The sequence below is a fragment of the Ostrea edulis genome, chromosome 7 (assembly GCF_947568905.1).
Source record: "Ostrea edulis chromosome 7, xbOstEdul1.1, whole genome shotgun sequence".
NCBI classification, from domain to species: Eukaryota; Metazoa; Mollusca; class Bivalvia; order Ostreida; family Ostreidae; genus Ostrea; species Ostrea edulis.
In genome coordinates this window covers 25,666,222-25,673,087 of record NC_079170.1, presented here as the reverse complement: position 1 = coordinate 25,673,087, position 6,866 = coordinate 25,666,222, and the positions used below count along the sequence as shown (strand labels likewise).

The 6,866-nt window shown below is 33.3% G+C and overlaps 1 pseudogene; it reads right to left on the bottom strand.

Moving 5' to 3' along the window:
• Positions 1–877: 877 nt before the first annotated feature.
• On the bottom strand, positions 878–3,022 carry LOC125654958 (complement C1q tumor necrosis factor-related protein 3-like; annotated as a pseudogene).
• Between the last annotated feature and the right edge of the window lie 3,844 nt (positions 3,023–6,866).

The window sequence follows — 6,866 nt, the reverse complement described above, 5'->3', positions numbered from 1 at the left end:
GCATTTCGCAAATTCTATGGTAGTTACATGTATAATGATCTAGTTCGTCAATACAACCTATCATTAGGTGAAATGCTCTCTGACATGTTTCATACCGACTGTTATGCCGTTCTTGGCACATTGATTTTGACTACGGATAACTCTGTTGGCCTGATCAAGATATAGGGCTTACGGTGGGTGTGACCTGTCGACAGGAGATGCTTACTCTTCCTAAGCACTGTATTCCACCTCTGGTGTGTGCAGGGGTCCGTGTTTGCCCAAGTATCTATTTTGTGTTGCTTATAGGAGTTATGAGATTGATCACTGTCCGTTTTTGCACCTTTCATCTTGTCACAATTTAGTTGATGAACGTCTTGTTATTTACTTGATGGATATCACATTTTAGATGAATTCAGCATTTTTATGTAAAACTTGCTTGTAGCTACTATGTCTATGTAACACTTAATACAAGAAGGATTAAACTATTTGTTCTGTCTAGAGGTGAAAGGTTGTTTGCTTAAAGTAAAAAAACCTTTTTGCATGTTGGTTGGCATATCTAGCATTGGTACATTGTTTGTCACTAGAAAGAAGATGCTTATTCTGTCAAATATTAAGGTAAAACTACTACAATATCAAACATAATTATCTTCTCAATATCTTGAGAAGCATTTCGCAGTATGTGAACTTTTGACAGTGGTTGTTCTTAAAGAGTCTATGACTCTTTGATTTTCAGGTGACAAGATCAAAAGTCAAGTTGAAGTATAGTTTGCTTCCGCCTATCAGTATTTTCCGTACTTTGATTCCATCTCATAATTCCAACTTGTATACAATGTCATACTCAAGTTAAAGAACTTATAACAAAAGACATGAATAATTAACAGTATGATTTATTACCAGTAAATTTAACAACCAGATAATTTGTAGCCTGAAAGGAAAATGTAATTCGCAGCAAGTAATTGAGCAGTTTTATAGAAAGTTTGAATCCAGAATTGTCTCCCTTTCTCTAGTTTAATGACGAGGTGTCCTGATGTGCTCTTCCAATCACTTTTCTAGAGGTATATTCCAATATTTGCAGTCACTTTACCATCCACAGATCCTACAACGTAGGCAATAGATCCTTTGTTTGTATGGTAGGTTCAGGAAAACGAGTAGACGCCGTCTGTAGGAGCGGTGAATTTACCTGTTGTTGGATTGTATCCTCCTCCTTCGTTTGTTTGGACATTGCTAAGTTTAAGTATCGTATTTGCTGGTACATTATGTAGTCTTGTGGAGAGAAAAGCATGAAATGCAACAACCTTTCCAAAACAACCTGAAATTAGAAACAACAATTTTCAAATTTAAAGCCTTCACTATCACGTACATGCACAAGACAGCCAATGATAATTTCGAGTATTTAATGTTAATTTGAAAGTTTTGCATTTTAAAACTCGCAGTTACCATTACAGGTTGTTTGCATTAACGGAAATTCTGACAAAATAAAACTGGCGTGATTTCTTCGAATTCAAAACTAGTTCTTAATTCTATGCAACATGGCAGTACTATAAACACGAAACCAATGAAAATACTTATCTACATTCCATGAGGCAGATATCCTGTGTCAATGATATGGTGTCATATATATATTTTATTTGATAAATTATGTATTAAAACAATGCTAAAATGTCAAAAATGGAACATTTTTATTCCATGAGCTTCGGATGATACATGCAATTAATCGTTATGAGTCATTGGTGGGAATCTATCATATGTGAACAAATTTTCAAATTAGTAATGTATATAGGAAGTAAATGGAAAATATACATTTCTTCACAGTCATTTATTTGCTGTCATCAATTGTTTGTTTTTCTCAGCTTTATATGGCAAAGAAAAGCTTGCATTTCATTTTAAACTGGCAAAAATGTACACAGGGAACTCAGTTTTCTTCTCAACATTGTAGCAAAGGGACATATCAAAGAATTCTTCAGATACTTGTGTTTTACAGTTTGATAGTTCCAAGAGCTATGTTTAGTTAACTGTGTCATACATCTATTAAATAGTGTAGGTAATTGTTGATTTGTCCAGAAATTACTTATGGAGTATTGATAAGCCTATCAATTATATTTGTTGATAAATCATTGAGCTACCTTTGTGAAAGCGTTAATAAGTCTCTGAGATAAATATAAGTATTTGTTCATAAGTCTCTGAGATACCTATAGTAAAGTATTTTAAAGTTTATTAGATAGATATGGGTAAGTTTTGATAAGTTTGTGAGATACCTATGGGTAACTGTTGATAGGTCAATGAGCAAATTATGGGTAAGCGTTGATAAGTCTATGAGATACCTATGCCCATAGTGGGTAAGTGTTGATAGGTTTATGAGCTCGTTATTGATTACTGTTAGTATCCTAAATACACGTGTACAAGAGGATTTACTGATGTGTGATTTAGTGGAGAGTCTCATTCGCAATTCAAAATATTCATTGTTGTTTTTATATTGCTGCAATATATGTAAAAGCTTAACAACTTGAAAATTCCTGTTCTCCTTATTTGACATATACGAGTCATTTCGCCATATGATATTTATTTTAAAATTCATTTAGAAATTCATTTCAAAATTAAGGATTATCTCCCTTATGCATAGCTCTTATCCTTGGATGAATTTGGCTCCACTTTTTGACACTCTAGTTTTCCTTTTAGCTCTTACAAGTTTATTGTTATTTCGAATTTCCAAAATGTCGGCTTGAGCATCACTGAAGAGACATTATGTGTCGAAATGTGCATCTGGTGCATCAACATTGGTACCGTATAAGTTTTACATTATGTACTCGTGTGAAATGTGAAATATATAGTCAGTCTATGGACTACCTTTGATTAGCTTTACAAACATTTATAAGGTACCTTTAGGCGGTTGTTTGTTGCATCTAGGCACCCAATCCATTTCACGACAGACATTTTTGTAGCTGGTATAGTCGTGAAGAAAGACCTTCGGTTTCCGGGAGTCAGCATCCGTAAACATAACAATACCCAGGAGCATTGTGAACATCAGCAGTCCCTTTGGATTCATTCTTGTAGTGCTGCAATTAACGTAGAGAATCATTTATAAGAATGGGAAATGTTATTCAAGTGCTATTTTTGAAATTGAAACGAAAGAGAAAAAATAAAGAAATCAAGAAAAGATACCTTTGTTTACGTTTGTGAATCAGCAGAGTCAGTGTTTGTTTGATTTTTATGTATACTTATAGGCTAAGTGTGGCGGATTATAATTTATAAATGTTGATATACCAATTAAAATGAAACGTTAGAAAGCATAGTGAGTGTCATTTTCATTTTAATTAGTATCAAAATTGATCAAATACACAACACATGTGCCATAGACACGCGATTGTTAGAGTCTTTATATGCTGACATCTATTGTATTTTGATTTTCCGTGAATTTTTCGGTCAGAGTTTGTCTCTATCTATGCAAAATTGATAGAATTGCAGATCATTGATATATTCAATTAAAGGAATACATAGTTAGGTAAGCTTTACTTTTGAAAACAGGTTAGGTAAAAATGCCAAAATTAGTTATTGCAAACATTCTGAGAAAGTTGGAAGCATACGTTAAATAACGGCAGATTTTTTCATTGACTTTAACTTTATGTATGAATATTTTGAATTCAAGATTGTCTATTATTTGTTCCCTCCCAAACCTTCCAAGTGTGCATCATGCAATTAATAATCCGCGCGTATTAATAAGTTAATCACTGCACGGAAGATGGATTGTTTAATCACTTAACTTTGCAGCAACTTCAGGTGATAACTAGGATAACTATACATTAGTTATAAACGGAATATATGTTGCATTGCATCGAGATTTACATGTGGCTTAATATATTGCTAGTTGAATCTGTATGCTGAAATCTAACCTAGTTCACTAGTATCTGTGATACATATTCTTTTATTGACCTTAAATTTTATCATAGGATATTAATATATTCTTCGCTCAATATTTGTGTTCAATAATATCAAATGAGTCACATTCAATTGCAGTTAAACAAAGTCAAAGAACGGTAACTTGTACTAAGCTCTAGAAAAGTTCAAAGCAATGTTCTAATTACGTTTCCTTTGACATCTTACACTTAGTTGTTAAACAAAATTAGTTCATTATTACTGTCTGTAAAATACATATCTGAAAGTTCAGGAAGTTTGCGAAGTCACAACATTGGTATCCGTAGTCTGAAATATCATTCCGGGAAAGGTCACCTCTAATCGTAAATATATGTATATATCAATGAACTTACATAGATTTAGAAACTTTTTTCCGAGATTCTCAAAATCGCATTGTGTTACTTGTATTGGCTTTAAAACTAGATAGAATTAAATCAGCGAGTTTCCCGCATAACCACGTATATCATCATCAACTGTACATGTATATAAGTCTTCCTTTACTAATGTACATTTCATTTTGTGATATGTTTAGATTTTTTTTTTTTTTATCATTTTCAGAAGATATTCTGTAAATATTTCATGGGATATCTTCATAATATACATGTAATATAGAATTACAGAAGTGTTTATCTCTTTCAGAGAGAGAGAGAGAGAGAGAGAGAGAGAGAGAGAGAGAGAGAGAGAGAGAGAGAGAGAGAGAGAGAGGGAGAGAGAGAGAGAGAGAGAGAGAGAGAGAGAGAGGTGAACTATGAAAATATTTGACTGCATATGTTCCAAAGGGCATTACATTTTTCAGTATCACCATATCTATAAGAAATGAATTTTTGTGTTTCATAGAACAACTTTAAAAATGATATTGTAAAAATGCACACTCAATTTTGTCTCCATAAACCTTGCTGTATAAATATAATACGTTAACCAAAGGATGAGGATATTTTGTATACCCTTGTTTTTCTCAAGGATGCTTACTAGAAAAGGTTTTTGTAAAGACTAGTTGACAATTTCTCTGTTCTAAGTAAACTTCAAAATCAGTTAGAAATGATTGAACACAATTACATTCCCATATTATATATTCTATTGTTTCCTCCTCATTGTGGCAAAAGGTACACATCCTTTAGTTCACTTTTTGTGAAATGTTTAAATTTATCACAAAATGAAAATCAGTTCTATTCAAATTGCACCTCTATCCAAATTAAATTAAATATTTTCCTTTTCATGTACAAACACTTAACCGCAAGTGACGTGCATTTGCGGGGTTAGCCGAATGTCAATCGGTGCAATACCAAGTTTTCCTTCTTTACCTTACCAAATGAAAGACGTTATTAGTGCGAATGTTAGCTACGTATCAAGATGTCATACAAATTAATGGGTTATCCCTACCGTGAAACATTATTGTAGTTGAATACATTTCATGAAAAATAACAAACGTCAAAGCTACAGCTAAGACACTTACCATGGCTAACATAGCGTTTTGAAGCAGGAGACGGTGGACAAGGGACTTAGCTTATGCAAAGTGTCGATACGTATATTCCATGCGCTCATTTAGTATATTGGTTAAATGTCTCAGTTTGGGTATCAATTTTATCATAGTTAACTGCAATTGATCCAAAAACAACAAATGGCAAGAGACGTAAGTTACGCAGGATGTTGATACGTGTATTTCAGACATCCATTTAGTGTATTGGTTCAATGTCTCAGTTCAGGTATAAATTTACTGAAATCAAATTTGATAACATTGGGAACATTCAGACAAATAGTTACCAAATCCCCAATCTATCTGCGATTCACAATTCTTCGCTTTCTATCATGTTACATATAACAGTAGATACATGTACATAACGTTTAGAGACAATGTGCATGATATCAAAATCTACTAAAGCAGTTTAACTGTGACATATTTACATCAACAATGTTTTCTCGGTAAATATTTACATTTTTAAATGTTCGTTTTTTAATATCCCCTGGAAGTTCCAATGTGTTTATTTCCCCACACGTAACAACTGGATGGTGAAGATAACGAACAGTGATCAATCTCATAACTCCTATAAGCAATACAAAATAGATAGTTGGGCAAACACGGACCCCTGCACACAAGAGGTGGGATCAGGTGTCTAGGAGGAGTAAGCATCCCATGTAAATTTCTCCGTTTCAGCAAGATGAAATGTTAGTGGGTAGATCTATTGAAATTAAGATAGGATTTCATATGTTTTTCTTGTCTATTAGGCACATCAAAGCAAAAGTACGTCTCATCTATCCTTCTGTGTTTAGTAAACCAGAAGTGATAAAAGAATTCGATAGGTTACATGAGGAATATGTGTTGGTTTCAGCTGACAAAGCTTGCAACAACATTGCCTTTGTTTGTAAGGCTCATTATTACAACTGTGTTTTATACGAACTTGGCATTAACTCCACATTTGGTAATCGTACTTGTACTCCAATGCCCTTTCAAAAGATGAAATATATAACATTCTTGAAAACCATGTTTCAGCTTTAGACACATTTAATATCCAGGTAATGGGTCAGATGAATCAGAGTTATCGTACCTATATTAGATCCCCAAACTTCATAAAAATCCATACAAAGATACATTGCAGGATCCAGTAAATGTTCCGCCAAGCCTCTATCTTTGCTCCTCGGGAAAATATTAACAACTGTGAAGGAGAAACTTGAAAAGCACTGTGGCACTACATATACCAAAAGTGGTGTAAATCAAATGTTAATTCTAAAATAGTCTAAAGAACTTTTAGTAAACTTGAAATCGCAAAGCTTTTCTCAAATCAACATCAAAACGTATGGCATTTCAAGATTTTACACGGCCATTCTTCACATTAAATTAAAAACTAGACTTTTTGACATTATAGACAGTTGCTTCTTGAACAAAAATGGAAAACGGAAATATTCATATCTGGTGATTATTCATTCAAAAACTTACTTTGTTAAACATCACTCTGATTACATGTACAAGTACTTAAAAGTTG